At 56.2% G+C, this 18,494-nt stretch overlaps 1 protein-coding gene across 11 annotated transcripts in view; it reads left to right on the top strand.

Annotated features, from left to right (window-relative positions):
• The window catches only part of ZMIZ1 (zinc finger MIZ-type containing 1), a 241,271-nt gene that overhangs the window by 88,824 nt on the left and 133,953 nt on the right, over positions 1-18,494 (top strand). For 5 of the 11 annotated variants that reach the window (XM_078345479.1, XM_078345478.1, XM_035267863.3 and 2 more), the window contains one exon: positions 2,877-2,954. The exons of 2 other annotated variants lie outside the window; for them this stretch is intronic. The gene's annotated coding sequence lies outside the window, so the exon portion shown is untranslated. Of the gene's footprint in view, positions 1-2,873; positions 2,955-18,494 lie in introns of all 11 variants that reach the window. 4 more of the 11 variants (XM_078345480.1, XM_035267862.3, XM_035267856.3 and 1 more) reach the window with 1 other exon arrangement.

Genomic DNA, 18,494 nt, shown 5'->3' with positions numbered 1-18,494 from the left:
GGCCTTCACCGGTCCTGAGGCTCAGGCTGCACCCCCTCCATGGCACCAAGGCCTTTTCAAAAAAGAGCGCTCCCCTCTAGCCCCTTGCGGTTTATCTTTGCGGTCTGACCAGGCTGGGAGCAAAAGGGGCTACACCTCGTCTCCTGCCCTGTCTTCTCCCTGAACCCCCCAGGAGGCCAAGCCCACACAGGCTGTGAGCCTTGGCTAAGGCACCAGCAGGGCTGGGGTGGGTGTGCACAGCATGGCACAGCGTCCTGGTTCCTGACCCCCCTTTCCTATCATGAGCCGTGCCCAGCGCTGTCTGGGCCTGAGGCAGGGCTGCTAAGCAGCAGCTCCCAGGGCTAGGCAGGGTTAAGACTCCCAGGCTGGCTGCTGTGTAGTGGACAGAGTGTGAGGACGAGCTGCTCACTCATATCCCGGCTGTGTTCCCGTGAGTTCCTGATTGGCTGTGTGACCTCAGGAAGTTATAGACCCTCTTGGCCTCGTGTGGAAATCAGGGATGTCAGTTTCTACCCCACAGCATTTCACTGAGGGCTAAAGGAAATATCCAAGGCACAATCCACAATATGGACTCAAAACAGGGTGCCCTCCTACTCTCCCTCTCTTTCCCAGCGGGGTGTTCCAATGCAGGCTCACAATCCCCACCAGGGCCTGAGTTCAAATTCTAGCACCCCCACTTATGGCTCTGTGTCCCTGGCTAGGTCCTTTGCCCTCTCTGGTCTCAGTTTGCTCCTTTGCATAAGCCCAACACCAAGGGGCTGGGGTAGCTGGGGCAGTGAGGTACACGTGTGTGCCGTGGGCCGAGGATGCCTGAGAGGCTGATGACCCAACACGGTTTCTCGGGGCCTGGACGATGCTCGCCAGAGAGCGAGGGCTTTCGGCTCTGGCTTCCGTCTCAGCTGCCAAGATAATTATTTTCTCTCTGTCAGCGGCTCTGCTGGCCAGCTTGCCTTTGGGAAAGACCCAGCTGTGGGCGGTGGACAGGCAGGAGGCCGACTCCAGTTCTGCCCCTGTCACTGCTTCACTGTGTGACCCCAGATGAGGGCAAAAGCCTCCCGTCTCTGGGCCTCAGTTTCCTCCTCAGTGAAAGGGAAGAATTGGGGTCAGGGAACCCTAAAACTGTATTTCCTAGGTAAGCAGAATTTGGGGGCTGCCAGAGTGAGAAGGTCAGGGTGTAGAGCTGTTTCCTCTCCCCGAGGCTGGGGTGGGGACCCTGGACCTGGCTCTGGGAGCTCATGGAGCCCAGCATGGCCCCTGTGAAGTCACCTATGCACCAGCTGACGTGCATGGAGAGCTGTGGTGTCTGGCGCTTGCCTGCACTGCGTTACGTAGTCTTTATAGCTCGTTGAGGGAGGTCTTCTCGTTATTTCTATATCCCCTAACACGGTTGAGGAAACAGGCAGAGAGGCTGAAGAAACGTGTCTAAGCCACACACTTGGTACAAGGGTGAAGCCAAGATTGGAAGCAGATCCTTGTGACTGCTGAGCTTGCCTCAGTCACCAGGCCTGGTTGCCTCTTCTCGAGGACCTGGGCACCATTTCTCCCTGGGAGCCCCTGTCTGTACACAGTGAGGTGGGCCCAGGCTGAGGCCCTTACCCAGCCCCTCGGCATGTGTGGAGGCCCATGCTTCACGTGGTGCGGGCACCTTCTCTCCCGCTGTGAGCCATGAGCTTCATTCTGAGAGGAGGTGAGCCCTGCAGCCAGGTTTCCTGGTTTTTAGAGGCAGGCACTCTGGTGCAGACAGGCACAGTGATGGTTCCCGGCCACACACTGGGGCACCTTCACACCAGAGCTTGAATCCAGGGTTCTGCACGTCCCAGCTGAGACCCCAGAGAAGCCTACCAGCCAGGCCTCAGGGTCTCATCCTCTCTCCTATCCTTGGGCTCTGTGGGCACTGGGGGAGGGTATTGGTGGGCTGTTGAAGAGGCGGGCCAGCCGAGCCTCACCCAACAAGGATGGTCATATGCCCACGTGCCGAGTACCCCAGCAGACCCTGCACTTCTGCCTGCTGTTGTCTCTGTCCCAAGCACACTGTCTCCGGCCTGGACTCTGGAGCAGCCTCCCCACTGCTCTTCTGCCTCCTCCTATCCCTCCAAGACCGTCTCCCTTCATAGCCATGGGGCTTCCCCAACTAGAACCAGGGTCGTGTCCCTCAGCTGCCCAGATGCTACTGTGGCTCCTGCTCACCCTCTCTCTTACTGTCCCTGGCCCCTGGTCCCCACTCACACTACCCTCTCCCTTGCTCACTGCATCTGCTACACAACGGACCCCAAGTCCTCTGCTGGGCCAGTCACTTTTCTCCATCTTGGAGTCTTCGCATATGCTGTTCCCTCTGTCCTCTGCATCTCGGCCTGCCTCCCCCTGGCTTGTCGCTCAACTTCACTTCCCCCAAGAGGCTTACCTGGGACCTTGAATCTGCGCTGTGTGGCTCCTGGACTCATTGTTTCTGGCAAGCACCGCTCTTACTTTTATATTATTTAATTCTTTGCGCTCGCCTGAGTCTCTACAAGGGCAGAGATCACTATCACATCGGCATGCTTGCTGAATGCTTCCTGAATGAATGAGTGAATGCCAAGTGCCTTTGTCATCACGTCTCTGTGGATTCTTCTGGTGACCTTCAGACATATTTTGACCCCACTTTGACACATGAGGAAACTGAACTCCAGAGAGTCTGAGAGCATCTCTATAATCATATAACTAGTAACCGGCAGGTGTTGGGAGTCAGGGGCCTGTTTATGCTGGGGCACCCATCAAGCCCTTTGAAGTCCCCCTCAGTCAGATGGGGATGATACAGTGGCATTGGGTGGTGGCCTCATGGTCAGTGCCGGGGCCCCTGCTGTGGGTGGGCCCACTGACCGCTGCTCTCATTCCAGCAGGATGGAGCTGGAGTGAGGTGGAGGGGCCGCCAGCTGCTGACCGGCGCCTGGGACACTGGTGATTTGCGGATCACTGAGGTAGGTGTGCCAGCGGGCTGGCGGGTGGTGGCTGGGTCGGACGCAGGTGTGTCCTGATGAAGGCAGGTGCTGGCCTTGGCATGCTGCACCTTTGACTTGGGCCTCAGCCCTGATGGGCAGGAGTGGGCATGGGACACCTTTGCTGGGACCTCGTCATGCCCCAGATTGGCCTCCCCTCTAACTGGCACCCAGGGACCTCTTGTCCTGGCCTTTCTCTAGAGTGGCTGCTAGGGGTGGGACTGGAGGTCTGCCCAGGGAGAGGGGCAGATCTGGCTACCTGGTCTTGGCACAGCAGCCCTGTCTGCAGCACTCTGAACTCTGTGGGGTATGGGCAGCCCCACCAAAGGAGGCCCAGGTGAGCAGGGCATGTCAGCTGAAATGACTGCAGGACTACCCACCCCTGCTGCCCAGTCTCACAAACACACTGAGGTGGACACTGGGTGTGGGGTCAGACCACTGGGTTCAAATCCTAACTGGCACGTGTAATTACTCTGTGCCTCTGTTTACCCATCTATTAAATGGGAATGAGATAGCAGTGCCTGCCCCACTGTTGTGGTAAGGGGAGGGCACATCTGCACACAGCAAGGACTGGGAACGTGTCAGCTGTTTTCCTCAAAGGTGTCAGGACCCTCTTTTCTCCCCACATACCTCAGTTTCCACCATCCTGCTCCCCCTGAGGACCCACTAGTGCCAAGATGGACACGAACTAGACCCCCAGCCTGATGAGTGGGGGAGGGCCCCTTGAGAAGCAGTTGAGAATAGCAGGTCCTGAGGTTGAGCCCAGCTGTGTCGTACGCTCCAGCGTTTCTCATCATGGGGTGGCATTTCAGCGTTGGTCTCACTTGACCCTCTACCCGGGGGGTGGGAGTGGGGGTGCCTGTGTGACCCCTGCTTACTCGGCGACTCTCAACCTAAAGATGAGGGGCTTCACAAAAACTCTCACCTGGGCCAGAGAGCCCTTTGTCCCAAGGCACCATGGCGCTGGGGCAGCCTGAGAGAGGGGCATCTTTGCCCTGGTGTAGAGGTGCCACCTATCATCCCCTGCTGCCCTCAGTGTTCCTCCTGGAGCCTAGCGCTTCCAGGGGCCTAGGGCAGGAACAGGCGAGCCTCAGTCAGGCTTTAACATTGGAGAGCCAGGCTCCGTCTCCCTTCCCGCTGCAGGAAATCCCGGCTGTCAGCTGATTGGCTGCGTGACCTTGGGCCAGTCCCTTCCCTTGTGTGAGAGCCAGTTTGCTCATCTGAAAATGAGGCTGATGACACTGACACTGCTGATAGGGCTGCTGTGAGGATGCTGAGAAGCCGTGAATATGTTTAAATGTTACAGTCTCGTGAGCATCTCCCGTGTGTGTTCCAGGCACCATGCTCCTTTAATACATCTTTCTGCCCGCAAGAATCCCATGGGGAGGTTTGTGTAATGTCTCATGTTCCAGAGGCTCGGTGTGGTTAGGAAACCCACAGAGCCGTAAGTGCTGGAATGGGGATTTGAACTGAGGTGCGTCAGGATTAACCAGTGCACGAGGCCTTGGAGACCAGGGGCGGAGCCCCAGGACAAGCATGGGAGCTGCTTGGGGAAAGCCCCACTGCTTCTGCCCTGCAGCCTTTGCCCAGCCCGGCAAGCCCACTGCTCTCTGGAGCCAGAGGGTGACCCCCGAGACTGGCGGCTGCCCCTTCCTGCCTGCAGCTCCATCAGGCTAGGGAACCCTCTGCTAATTGTCTGGTAACCTTTGAAATTCTCCTTCACGGTGGGTTCTCTTTTCGGATGTTTTTCAAGGTAATTCATTCCTTTTCCAGAAATTGCCAGTGGCGGAGCATTAGGCAGCTGGTAATTAATCATAGGAGAGGCTTTGAGTTGATTCTTTGGAAAAAAAAAAAAAAAATGAGGAACAGAAAGCCTTGGTGGAAAAAGAAAAGAAAAGAAAACCACTTCAAGGCGAGGTGGTAATCAATACCTTGGTGTCCTAGGAACAGCCGGGGCTGGGGATGGCGGACGTGCGGCCTTCTCTCTTTCTTCCCAGGGCTGGCAGTCTGTCTTCCCTGGGCAGATTTCCCAGGGCTGGCAGCGGCAGCGTGGGGCTCTGCTCTTGACCACTGGCTCCCTGTATGGCTTTGAGAAGTTGTTGCCTTTCCCTGGACTCAGCTTTGCCACCTGTGAAATGGGTGAAGGGCAGGTGTTAAGCTGGGAAGAACATTGAGTTGAACCCCCGTTCAGGACCCGACACAGAGCAGTGGCCCCATGGATGATCTGTTAGTTGGGTGACTGAGTGAATGACTCTCTTGGGTCCTAGCTAGCTATCTTGAGTGAAGGAGGTGGTACTGGCTACAGGACATTGTGACTGTAGCTCTGTTATAATAGTGACAGGGTGGTGGGCCAGTTCCGTCACTTCCAAGCTAATGATGAAAGGACAGTCTTGCTTGATGGACTCCGGCCAGGAGACCTCAGGCCCTCAGTGGCAACCATGCTGTGTCCTCGGCATCTTCCAGTTCAACTTTTCAGGAGTATGAGCTATCTGGAAAGTCTATGTTAAAAAGCTTCCTCCAGGAGAGGTGGTGAGTTCCTCCTCACTAAACAGTGTGCAAGCTGGGATTGGGGCTGTATGAGCCACTGGGACAGTGGGTTTTAGGGCTTGGGGGCATTGCTGAGTCTGGGAGAGAGCATGAGGCTCTCCAGGATGGTTCTGGGGAGGCTATACTGGTGGGGAGGAAGCCTGTCCCCCCGCTCTCCCAGCCCCTTCCTGAAGCTCCCAGGGGAGGATTGGACCAGGGTACAGGTACTGATGTATCAGGGTCTGCTCCCCCTCACTGACTGCACTGCATGGACATCAGGGCACTGGCCCCACTTTCCATCAGGGCAGAGGGAAAGATCCACACTCCTGACATCAGGGGGTGTCTAACAGGCTGTGGGTTGGGTAAGGGGGTGGAGAGGAATAGAAAGCCCTTGTGTGGGAGGTGGGGGCCTCAGACCTAGGTCTGATACACTGGTCTGTCCGGTGTAACCTCAGCAGCTCCCATTCCCTTTCTGGAATTAGGGCCATGATCCTTTGGGAGAGGGCAGCAGATAGAGTGTGTTCTCCAAGGTTTTTTTCCTATGCATCTCTTCCCCTGCCTGGGTAAGCTCAGTTTGGGAGCTGGAGCTGAGCCTGACAACGCTGGTTTCCTCTTAGCCCCTTCTCTCGTTCTGCCCTGGTGTGGGACTGGGGTTCCTTGCCCAGAGACCCAGGATGACAGTGCACCCTAGCCTGAGTAGTGGCTCTGGGAGGCTCAGAGCTTCTCAGAGGGAGGAAGGGAGGAGGGTGAGTGGCTGTGTGCTTGTGTGAGTGCTTATGTACTAGTGTGCGCCTGTGTGTGGGTGTGATGGTTCAGGACGGCATGTGAGGCTGGGTGAATATTCGTGAGCATTCAAGGGAAGGGGAGACCCCTCCCTTCCCGTGTGTTTCACGACCTCCATGTGCACACTGGCCCCACTTTCAGACTGGTCTGGGGCCCCTGCTGACCACAGTGGAGCCGACTGAGTGGTAGTGTGGGGGCCAAGCATTCAGGCCTGACAGCTCTGACCTGCCCTCCCACAGCTGGAGGCCCTGACAGCTCCCCGTGGTCATGGGAGGGCATGGATTTGGCAGCCATGCCTCCTGCCACAGGCTTACACCCTGAGCCTCTGGCCTGAAGTTTCTGGGTGGGCCCAGCCAACTCCCTCCTGGTTGGCTAGGGGGGTCCTCTGTGAGCAGCCGAGCCCAACTTGGCATAAGTCATTTTTTTACTTCTTCCGGCCTTGGCCTCCAAGCCCCAGCTCAGCTGTGTGTGTGTGTGTGTGTGTGTGTGTGTGTGTGTGTGTGTGTGTGTGTGTCTGGGCTGTCCCTGCAGGGTGAGGAAGTATGTGGGTCTCTGCGTGTCTCCATCCCGTCTCCCTGTGGCTGTCTGTCCGCCTCTCTCCCTGCTCTCTCTCCTGCCCAGCTTCTGTATTCTCACACCCTGAACGCTGCCTCCTTGGCAGCTCGCCTCCCTGACTGCAGCCTATCCCAGAGTCCTTGCACCTCCTCACCCCTGCTCTCCTTCTCATCGCCACTCCTTGCCAGGCCTCCCAGCAGCACGGCTGCACCGTGTCACCGCATCACCTCCTCCTGTCATCCTCGGAGCTCTGCACAACAGAGGACTCCCCACCTGCTGCCTTCACCTAAATCTGGCTGCAGCCAACATGCCACCCCCTCCTGCCCCACTCTTTGGTGGGTCTGAGGCAGCCCCACATTCCTAGCTGCTGGAGGCTGCACTCCGTATATGGCCAGGTGGTGGGGGCAGGTGCCATCCCCTCCCCATGGCCTACCATGCCGACCACCTCCTGGCTCAGTGAGTGCAGGCTGCTAGCCCACCCTCCAACTGCCCTGTATTGTCCTGGGCATGTGGGCCGCTGGCCACCAGCTGGAGCAGGAAAACGAGAGGCGGCCTGTGCCCACTAACAGGGGTGGTTGGAAACCTGGCATCTCCTCCAGCATTAATGAAATTCCTGCTATGATTAGAAGTGAGGTGTGCAGGAGCTGGCTGCCTGGTGGGAGCGTTTGTATGCTCATGAATTAGGGAGCGTTGTCCTCTCCTGAGGGGAGAGGGAGCTGGAGGGAGTAGGCCGAGAGGGTCTCAGTGGCCTGTGAGGTACAGAGGCCCCACCACTTACCTGGATGCCCTCGGGCAGCTCCCTAGGTCCCCGACCCTGGTCAGTCTTCCTGGAAGTGCCTGCTGCGTGCCCAGCCGACTCAGCCTGGCATTTGAAGCTGCCACCATCTGGCCTCAGCCTCCTTTCACAGCCACATCACACGCTAGCCTTCTGCCAGCGCCCTGGGCTGGTCCACCGCGCCGCCCCCCGCCCCTGTTCTTCATCACGCCTTCCCACTCTGCACTCGGTCCTGAGCCGATGGGCCGCCGCGTGGCCCCACCCTCTGAAGCTTTGCTCAGGCCACACCTGCACCTCCTGGAGGCCCTTCCCTGGACATGCCTCCTAAATCCAGAACCTTCCCTCAACACTCTTCATGCCCTTTAAAGTGTGCGCCAGACCGCCCACCAAGCTCTTTTTCATTTTGTATTGATTACATATTGGGATGGTAATATATTGGATTCACAAGGCAGATATTTTACATTCTTTATCATACTAAGTTTTTGAAATCCAGTCACTGCAGTCTCCACTGTTTGCTGTATTGCACGGCGTAGGCTTGGAGAGTCCTGTTTCCTCACCTTGCAGGTGAAAAAGCTGAAGCCTGCGGAAGGAAATCCTGCAGGTGAATTTGCAGAGCATGTGCTCTCTCTCTAGGCAGGGCCGCCACTGCCCTGCAGGACAAATAAGGAACTGAGGCATAGGGCACTTGTCCTAGAGAAAGATTGAGGCAGGCAGGATCATGGCTAGAACCCAGGCAACGAACCTGAAATGAATAGAGGAAAGGCGATGTGAGTGATTTCGTTCCCCTGCCCTACCCATAGTAGATTTCAGAGCTTGAGGCTGTCCCACACTTAATGTGCCCAAACAGCCCCAGACCAAGCAGCTGTCACAGTCTGGGCCACATACTGCCCAGTCCTGCCCTTCATCCCTCCCAACTTCCTGACAGCCGGCATACACCCTAGATGGAGCTAGGAGGGTGAGAGCCTCGGCTCCTCCCAGGGAAGGTCACCCTGCCCTCCAGCCCCTCCCACATCAGCCAGCAGAGTCTGAATCGCAGAGGTGCCCAAAGGGTGTGTCCTGTTAAGCAGCCCGGGTCTCCAGCGAGTGGAGGATGCCTGCGGCAGGGATGGCTCCAAGGTCAGGACGGAGAAGAGGGGATTTACGTCACAGAGCCTGGCCCTGCACCTGTTGGCATAGAGGGTTTTCCCAAAGTGGGGTGTTTCTTAGGAGCCAGGCCTGCAGCAGAACAACCCCTCCAGAGCCCTCCACCCTCTGGAGCTGATTTTCCTTTGTTACCCACAAGCCCCCTCTGGCTGCACTTGGCTGTATGCTCCGTTCACAATCTACCTCTTGTTTGCCTCTGCTCAGGCAGTATGGCGTGAGTCACGGAAGGTTCAGGTGCTCATCTTCCTCCACCACAGACAGGGCTGGTGCCACTACCAAGGCAGAGCTCCCTCGGGGGCCTATCTCTTCCCACCAGCAGGGGCTGCAGAATTTGAGTGTACTGAGCCGACAGCCCCCCACCTCTCTCTCCCCAGCCCATTCCCTCCTTCATCTGCACACACACCCTGTGGCCTTTCCTTGTCTCTGCTCCTCCAAGCCAGCCATCTGCTATTTCCCCATTGGACTGTATACTCCTTGAAGGCTCAGGGCAGGTTTTGAACCATGTCACCAGCACAGTCCCTGGCCAGTTCTGTGCTGAAGGGCAGCAGGAAGCCACAGGCATCGAACTTGTACACCCTCAGCTTCCTCCAGGGATAGCAACGAGATGTTGTCTGCCATCCCAGTTGTTTCTGAGCTCATGGGCCATGTTAAAAAGGATTCGGAGCGGGGCACGGTGGCTCATGTCTGTAATTCCAGCACAGATCATGAGGTCAGGAGTTCGAGACCCGTCTGGTTGACATAGTGAAACCCCATCTCTACTAAAAATACAAAAAACTAGCCAGGTGTGGTGGCAGGCACCTGTAATCCCAGCTACTCAGGAGGCTGAGGCAGAGAATCGCATGAACCCAGGAGGCGGAGGTTGCAATGAGTCGAGATTGTGCCATTGCACTCCAGCCTGGGCAACAGTCTGAGACTCCATCTAAAAAAAAAAAACAAAAGAAGGATTCCAAGGCTGTGTGCAAACTCCACAAGAACGCTGTCAGCCCTGCTCCCTGCGTATCAGGTCTGTTTGACTCATGCTTCAGCTCTGGGCTATGGCAGTGCAGGAGGAGGGAAGAGGCAGAGGCCTCAGTGTGACCCCCACGGGTGTCTGTCTGCTCTGGCCACTGGGTGAACTGGGCCACAGAGAACCTTCCAGAGCCCCCAGGGAGCTGACTGGTTAATGGAGAGCAGGAGCTGTGTGGTCGCTGAGCCTTAGGAAGCGTCTCCCTCACATCTGTCTCCCCCATTAGGTGCTTCTCACTCTTCCTTAGCTCCAGTTTGGGAAGTAGTAAGCTCACGGCTGTTCTAGGACCCGCCACTGCTCCCCTGAGGCATCTTTAGGGACCTCTGTTGGGGCCTAGGGGAACGGCTCTGCTTCATAACCTCTGTGGAATGCTCCCGTGGTGCCACTTCTGTCTGGCCCACCCTCAGGTTGGTGACACGGGCTGGCATGAAACAGCCCTCGCTGGGTAGCCCCTGCCAGTTCTCTCTGGGCCCTGGCTTCACCCAGACTTCCCGTCACAGGCCCCCAACCCTGCCCTTGTCACTACCTGGGGAGCCAGCTCCCTGTACTTGGTTGCCTCTGCCCCTAGCAGTGCCCTCTCAGGTAGGAGTTCCCAGCTGCTTCCTGCCCAGCAGATCCCGCATGGCCAAGGATTGAGCCAGGAGGACTTTGATGCACTAGAACCTGCAAATAATCTGAAGCATTTTTTCTCTGCGTGTGGAAGAAAAGCAACCAACATCCCTGCATCCTGTAGCCAACTTAGCCTGTCTGCAGCCACAGCCCCAGCAGGGCGATAAAGATCATCTCATGCCTGGCAGTGACTCCCCCAGCTGCTGCCAACACACCTCCATGGCTGGAGAAGGCACCACAGTTTCGCTCATGTAAATTCACTGTGATAAAGGATAAAGTATGGTGTGTGGTCAAAGCGTGGGTTTCAGGGACGAACAGTTCCGGGTTCAAATCTCTGTTCTTCCACCTATCAGCCAGGTGAGTCTGGACAAGTTACTTCATTCTCAACTCCCCTGTTTCCTCATCTGTAAAGTAGGGTGCAGTGCACCCACTTGGCAGAATAAAGGGCAGCAACAGCTGCATGGCACCGGTCCTCTCTGTTAGCAGAAGACCAATGCCCTCAGGGAGATACCTCTTACCCTTCAGACAGGAGCATCTGCTGGAAGTTGGCATTTGTTAGCGCTGGACCCAGACACTTCCCTCTCCTGAGACACTGGACCCTGAGGTCCTCTCTTGAGCCATCAAGTGGGAACTTCCAGGAGGATACTTTGAGATGAAGATGTCGTGCTTCCCAGGCACACTAGCAGTCCCAGGCCACGTGGGACACCTGTTTAAATGCCGATCACCAGGCCTCTCTCCTGGAGTCTGATTCTGTAGGTCTGGAGTTTGGCCTAGACCTCTGAATTTTTAACAGATGCCCCCAGAAAATACTTGTGATCTGGCCAATCTGGGGCACATTGGTGCCTGCAAAGGGGAGCTAGCCTAGAGACCTGAGCCCACAAACCAGGGGTACCCTGCTCTTAAAACCTCATGACAATCAGACATTCCCTGATGTCCCCTCTACCAGGCTCCCTGGGGCAAATCTGTGGGTTTCCACCCCATTCCTTCTTAGCCACAGAGCCTTTGCTGCCAGCCCCAGAGCCCTGGGGATAAATAGAGAAGCTGTTCCCTGGTGTCACATGCCATTTACTGGCCCTTCCCTTGCCTTCCAGGAGGCATTACTGGAGTCCACTCAGATCTGAGATCTTTTCTGTCAGCTGAGCTGGATCACTAACTGGTACCTACTGGGAGGTGGGGTGGAGGCCAGAGTGGGTGAGGGTGGTCCTGCAGCTCCTCTGAGGCCCCTGGGAGCCTTGTTAGTTAACACACGTGAAAGTCTGCAGTGTTGGAACTGCAGGATGGGCCCGCAGAGCCCTGTCTTATTACGGATGGGGAAACTGAGGCCCAGGGTGGAACATGTGTGCTAGGACAATGGGAGCTCTGTGTGGCTCACAGTCTGGTCTCTGGGCCATCCCATGTGGCCCACCATGCCTCTCTTTGTGTGGTTCATTTAGGATGGGCAGCCCCGCCAGGCTTAAGCCCTCAACTTAAGCTGCTGAGCCCCTAGGAAAAGACAGAGCCATCTCAGGACAGTTCTGCAGGGCCGCCTGATCCCTTCTTGGACCCCCACTGTCAGCCTAAATCAACAACCCCCTCCTAGCCTATGGGTCCTCTCACCCCAGCCAGGGCAGCCTCCATGGAAGCTTTCCAGGAATATCCACGCACAGGGCGGTGAGCTCCAGAAATGAAAAGGCTCTCGCACTCCCTTCTTCCTCCCGTTTTCCACTCACTGCTGCTCAGGGGAGTTAACAAGCAGAGGTGAAAAAGCTGGCGCTGTCCTAATGAGACCTTGTCTGGGCTAATGCCACAGAAGGAATTCTTCACTGCCGGGCCTTTACTCCACCAGGGATGAGGTCTGGGCCTAGAACCCAGGGGCTGCTCTGGGCTGTTGCTCAGAGGATGCCAGGGGCCAGACCTCCCCTGACCACTGGCATCCTGCCTGCACAGCTAACCTTAGGTGGGGGGGTCAGGGTGGGCAGTTTTGTCTCCTTCCCGGAGGGAGCCCCACTGGGTCCTTAGTTCACATCGGGTGCCTGGTACAGCACCCATCTCAGGCCTCTGCACACAAGTCAGCCCCTCTCCACTGCAGTCTCCATCTGCAGTCAGTAAGGCAGCTAAATATGGCTTGTGTAGGTCTGTGTTCAGCTCTTCAGGTGACAAAGAAACAAAAACCTGTGCCAGTCCCAGGGGAGCTCACCATCTAGGCCACCATAGGCCACATGCAGGAACAGAATTTGTGATGCACCGTGTCCACGGGGCCAGGGATGTGTTGAAATAAAAAGATTCTGTCCTTGGCAAGTGAGGACCTGTGGAAGGCTTCCTGGAGGAGGCTGACTGGAATGGATTGACACTCAGAGCATTTCAAGAATTTCAGATGGGGCTAGGGCCTGGGACAGGTAATAGTGTTTGTACCAGAGCATCACTGGGCACACACCTGGCCCTGTCCTGGACAGAGAGGCCCAGCAAGGATGGAGCCATGCTGTTGAGGCAGCCACAGGCTCAGACCTGGTACATGGTAGGCCGTATCCCTATGAAGTGAATGAGCAGCACAGAGCACTGCTTTTTAAGGGTAGAAATGTAGTTTGGTACTCAGTAAAGGCTGACTGAATAAAGGATACATCACATACACTCATGTATCTGCAGAGCAACTGAGAGTTCAGTTCAGGAGGCAGCAGGGACAAGGAGACACGCGCGAGGTCTCTGGGGCAGCGGCAGGGCTTGGAGCAGCTCAGCCTTGTTCATTTCTGGTTCAGGAACCCAGAGTCGTGGATACCTGCTGGAGGCATCCTTTGGAGCCACATGTCACCCTCCTAAGGGCACACTGTGACACCTGGCCAAGCAGGAACATGGCAGGTGAGGACACCTAGGGCCCAGCTGCAGAGCAGTGGCAGCCTCCCTGGGGCACATTTGTACCCAACATCTGGCATGTGCCCCAGATAGACCCACCCTCCCTAGAGCCTCTAGGACAGGAGGAAAATGAGTTGCCTCCTGTCCTAGAAGGCAACTGGAGGAATCTTTTTTTTTTTTTTTTTTTTTTGAGACAGTCTCACTCTGTCACCCAGGCTGGAGTGCAGTGGTGCAATCTCAGCCCACTGCAACCTCTGCCTCCTGGGTTCAAGCAATTCTGCTGCCTCAGCCTCCTGAGTAGCTGGGATTACAGCCACGCACTATCAAACCCAGCTAATTTTTGTATTTTTAGTAGAGACAGGGTTTCATCATGTTTGTCAGGCTGGTCTCGAACTCCTGACCTTGTGATTTACCCACCTCGGCTTCCCAAAGTTGGGATTACAGATGTGAGTCACCGCACCCACCCACACCCGGCCAATGTTGCATTTTTTAGTAGGGACAAGGTTTGTTTCTCCATGTTGGTCAGGCTGGTCTTGAACTCCCATCCTCAGGTGACCTGCCTGCCTTGGCCTCCCAAGGTGTTGGGATTACAGTCGAGAACCACCATGCCTGGCCGTGTTAGGGGAATTTTAATGGTAGTCGTGTTAATTAGCACTTACCCAGTTATTTTATATATATTATCTAATTTAATCTTCATAGAAAGCTGTTTCAAATAGGAGTAGACTGTAGAACAGAGAAGCTAAGGAACATGCTCGTAGTTACACAGCCACTGGGAGATAGAATTAGAATTTGAACCTGGCTCTATCTAACTTGCAAGCCTGAACCCTCAGCAAGACCCAGGCACAGAGCATCCACCCCAAGAGTCCGAGATCCCTGCCAACCAGAAAGATCAGGGAAACTTCTCGAACGGCATGTCACAATTTGTTTCCAATGGAGCCAGACTGTAAACTTCAGGCTCCCTGACCTCCCAAAGGTTCTCACTCATCCTCAGATTGGAGCATGGGCCCCCTTGCTGGGTGCTTGGAGGGTAAGGTGCATCGTGGGTGCATTCCTCAGATTCCACTGGGATTGCTGAAGTGGCCAGCACAGGTTGCACCTACCAGCTGTGGGGCAGGCCTGCCGGTATTAGATTGCAGCTCAGAGCCCTTCTCAGCATCACCCAGGACAGTTCTCTCAGCCAGGGTAGGGTCAGCCTTGGGGACACTGAGGACACACAGTTCCCGCTGGGAGGGGCAGGGAAAGGCTGTGATCAACTGGACAGAACAGAGTTAGCGAAGACAAAGGCACACCAAACCCTGGACTCCCAGTTGTTGGCTCCAGAGGGGTGAGAAGGAGGAGTGTCAGGCGGTGAGGCCCTGCTGGTAGATTGCGCCTCCATTTCATGGGCAGTGGGGAGCCGGTGAAGGTTTTGATCTGTAGATTGACCGTGCCATTTCTCACTGAGCTTTCATAGAAATCTAGCATGCCAGAGGACAGAGACCAAATGCGCTCAGGAGAGTGGCTCGGCTCCCTGGGTGTTGGCGGGGAAGGGATGGTCATGTTGGGAATCCCCTTTGTAGCTGAGATGTCCTTCTGCAAGTCTGGCCTTCACAACCCAAGCCCAGTTGGTGTGGGACATAGAAGAGTTCAAAGTGTTGGTTCAGAAATGCAGCTGAGGTGCGAAGGAGGAGTGCTCAGAAAACCCGCAGCACACATGTGATGTGGGCTGAATATAAGATTCTGGATGCCAGAGGCTGGGGGATCCAAAGGTCCAACAGTCTCACCCCCTTTGGATGGGAGAAACTGAGGACATTGCAGAGCAGGGTGCAGCATCCTCAGGTGACACCTGGCCCCCTGGGGGTTATCCTCCTCCCATAGTGTGTCTTTGACTTTCCTCCCAGGCCTCTTCTCTGAGCATGAGCTGAGGCTGAGGGTTGGAGCCAGCTAGGAAAGAGAAGAGCCAGTGTGTATCTTCCAGGGCAGCTCACCAGGCTTCAAAAGTGCAGAGCAAGGGGGTCCTTGCAGGAGCCAGTGGGAACTCAGTGGCCCATCAGACATTGATGTCACAGCACCCAGACAGGGAGGGAGACCACTGTGGCAGCAAGCCTTTCCCCAATTCATAACCTGAAAGAAACCCAAAGCAGTCTGCCCAGGCGTGGGGCAGCTGCACCCAGGGTGTGCTCTGCCCACCTGTCTCTGTCCTCCGCCCTTCATGCTTCTCAGCAGCCGCAGCTGCCCATCTGCCACTCGCTCTGGCTCTGCCTTGTTCTGTGTATGGGGCTCCTCTCATGATCACCCCTGCACTTCCCAGTGCCCCTTGCTAACCCATTTTGTCTGTCTGGCTTTGTCTCTCACTTGGATTTGTCCTGCCCCAGGCAGCTGGGCTGTACCCAGAGGGTGCCCTTCCCGCAGGAGGCCTCCTATCTCTGGGCTTGTCTGGTCTGGGCTCCACCTTGGAGCTTGCTTGTCTCCGAGGACTTCTCTAGTCTGTGCACTCTTTGTGTGTGTGTGCGCACACACACGTGCACATGTACAGACCCGCATGTGTGCGTCCCTCCCCCTGGCCACCATACCCCTCACACACCCCCATCTCTGCTCCACCTCGGGCTGGGCTCAGGTTCCTCCCCACTCCCCAAGGGCCAGCCAGCAGGAAGGCAGCCTGCAGCCAGAGTGTAGAGTGTGGAGCCCACTCCTTGCAGGCAGTCCCGGCGCCCTCCCCGCCTGCAGGCCCTGTACTCCTGGACAGGTCTGCTGCAGCAGAACCTCCGGGCCTAGCCCACGGACTCCCAGGAGCCAGTGTGAGCCTGGCGGTCACTGCCCCCTCTCGCCATCACCGACCCAGAGAGTGGCTCCTGTTTGAGAGCAGGAATGGCCTGGATGTGAATAGGCAGAGAGGGGAGAGTTCATGACTCAAACAAACAAACAAGGGATTATGTTCCCTGAAAATGTGCCCTTTGTGTGTTGCTAGAGCTCAGGGAGTCCCAGAAAGTGAGAAACGGGGCACAGGGAAGGCACTGTGCATCTTGGACTGGGGCTGTGGTGGGGAGGGTCCAGCCACACAGACCACATGCGCTCCGGAGGTTCAACAGGCCAGGATGTATCTCCTCTCTCTCAAAATGTCATTAATACGAGGCTAGCGGGGAGAGCTCCCAGGCCTCTCTAAACCCACCACGTGAGTGGAACCCCCTCCAGCCACCACTACTCAGTCATTTAGCAGTTTATTTAGCACCTATGATGGACCAGCACCCTTCAGAGTATTTGGGATACCTCTGAGCTGCGTCATGGAGCTGACAGTCTGGCAGGGAGGAGAGAGGCATGGATCTTAGTGCTCCAAGGCCTTCCTGACAGTCCAACCCAGTCACCCTCCTGTTCGTGCTACCGGAACCCTGAGGCTGGGGGAGGTGGGGAGTCATCCCTCAATCCTCCTGGTCCCAAGGCACCGTCCATCGGCATAACATTCAGTGCCCACTGGCTGAGTGAACACCCGTCCTGCAAGCATTGCTCAGTTTACCAGGAATTTCCCAGAAGCACCTGGGGATAGGAGGGGCTGGCAGGCCCTGCTTGATAGCAAGGCTTTTGGAGGTTGCAGGGCCGGGACTGTGAGAGGCGTGCAGTGGAGGTGAGCTGTCATCACTGTCATCAGTAGGGGATGGGACAGTCTCCTTTGGCCAGGGGACTCGGTTGGGAATCTGCCAATCTGGGTTAAGGTCAGACTTTCTTCACTGATAATCTGGTGGCATTGGGAAGTCTCTTTTCTCTGTGGGCCTCAGTTTCCCCATCTACTCTGTAGGAAGGTAGACTGGCTGATGTGAGCGCCAGGAGGCCAGGGATTGGAGTTCGTGCCATTGTGTCTCTGGTGCATCTCCTGCTAACAAAACAGTATAAACTGTGCTGCGCACTGGGAACGAGGCCCCTCCAGGATCCCACAAGAGGCCCTCTGGGTCCTGGGGCCCCACCCTGCCCGCCTTGGTTTCCAGCTGCCACAGGGCCTGGGCCTGCTGTCCCCACACAGCCGGGCCAGGGAAGCGTGGGTCTGCTTGCAGCGCCTGGCAGGGACCTGTAAATTGAAAACATGATGTTTCCTGTCGGGGCTGGACTCACTGTGGCCTTGGAAAGCTGGCCTCGCTCTCAGGAAGCCCTGCTCCCCACAGCACTGCCACAAAAACAGTGGAAAAGTGAAGCCTTTTCAAGTCTGTGTTTCCACTGTAAACAGGGGAGGAAAGCTGGCCTGGCCTCCTGGAGCGGTTCAGGCCAGGCCCCTCAGCCCTGTCTTTGGAGGCACCTCAGCTGCCCCTCTGCCCCAGACAGCAGCCCTCTAACTGGAGAAGCCCTGTGCCCTCAGTTGACAAAGGCTTACAGGGTGAGTTCAAGCACGCCCAGACCATTTGTCCTCATATCCTCCCTTCGAGGCGGGAAGGGTGTGGGGAGACGGGCAGAGCACAGAGGGGCACTGGACTTGCCCAACACATAGCACCAAGGGAAGGCAGACCGGGCCTCCTGTCCTGGAGTGTCCTCACAGGGCCTGGGACACTTGGAGGCTCTTGTGTGCGGCCCTGGGTACCTAAGCAGAGCTGCTGCCTGACCCAGCGTGAGTCTGACTTTGTCCTGTAAATGGAGAATCTTGCACATTTAGTGGAAGTTATTTATTTGAAACTTTAATACTGTCTTTTTTTTTTTTCTTATTGTAAAGTATATGTGTGCTTGCTGCAGAAAGTCTGGAAGTCAGAGAAGTGAAGGCAGAAAAATAGCACTGCCCCCCTGTGATCCTCCCACCCAGAGGCCGTCCTGGTCGTCACTTTAGTGGACTTCTTTCTGGTCCCCTTATAATTTTCTTTGCCTCTCTTTTGGACCTAAGGCACAAGGAGGCTTCAGGGCCATCAGTGCTCCTATTAGACATGCTTCTTAATGGCCACATGGAAGGGCCTTAGGAGGCGCCATGGCAGTATCCTCTTCACAGCCAGCTCGCTGCTAACCTGGGCTGGGTGTGACGCAGTGCCACTGGGGACCCTGGGGAGATGCCCTGACCCTGCAGCATAATTCATGGTAAGGGCAGCTCGGCCTGGCCCCTCATGCTAGAAAGTCCCAGTGTCTCTGATTAACTTTGTGACTCTGGCACACCTGTCCCATCTCCCCATCTGTGAAATGGGCAAATGGGCCCCATTCGAGTGCTCATGGCCCCCCTCAGCCTGCTACCACAGCGCTGCCTGCTGACAACCTACAGGTGTGGCCACACATTCCCTTACTCAGTTGGTCCATAAACAGTGCCTACTGTTGTGTTGGTGAGTGACACCTACCAGAAGGCTGTCCTCCCCACTCTCCC

This window comes from Callithrix jacchus, chromosome 12, assembly GCF_049354715.1.
Source record: "Callithrix jacchus isolate 240 chromosome 12, calJac240_pri, whole genome shotgun sequence".
In the NCBI taxonomy this organism is placed as follows: Eukaryota; Metazoa; Chordata; class Mammalia; order Primates; family Cebidae; genus Callithrix; species Callithrix jacchus.
The sequence above is the reverse complement of the archived record's forward strand: the minus strand, read 5'-3'. Positions and strand labels throughout refer to the sequence as shown.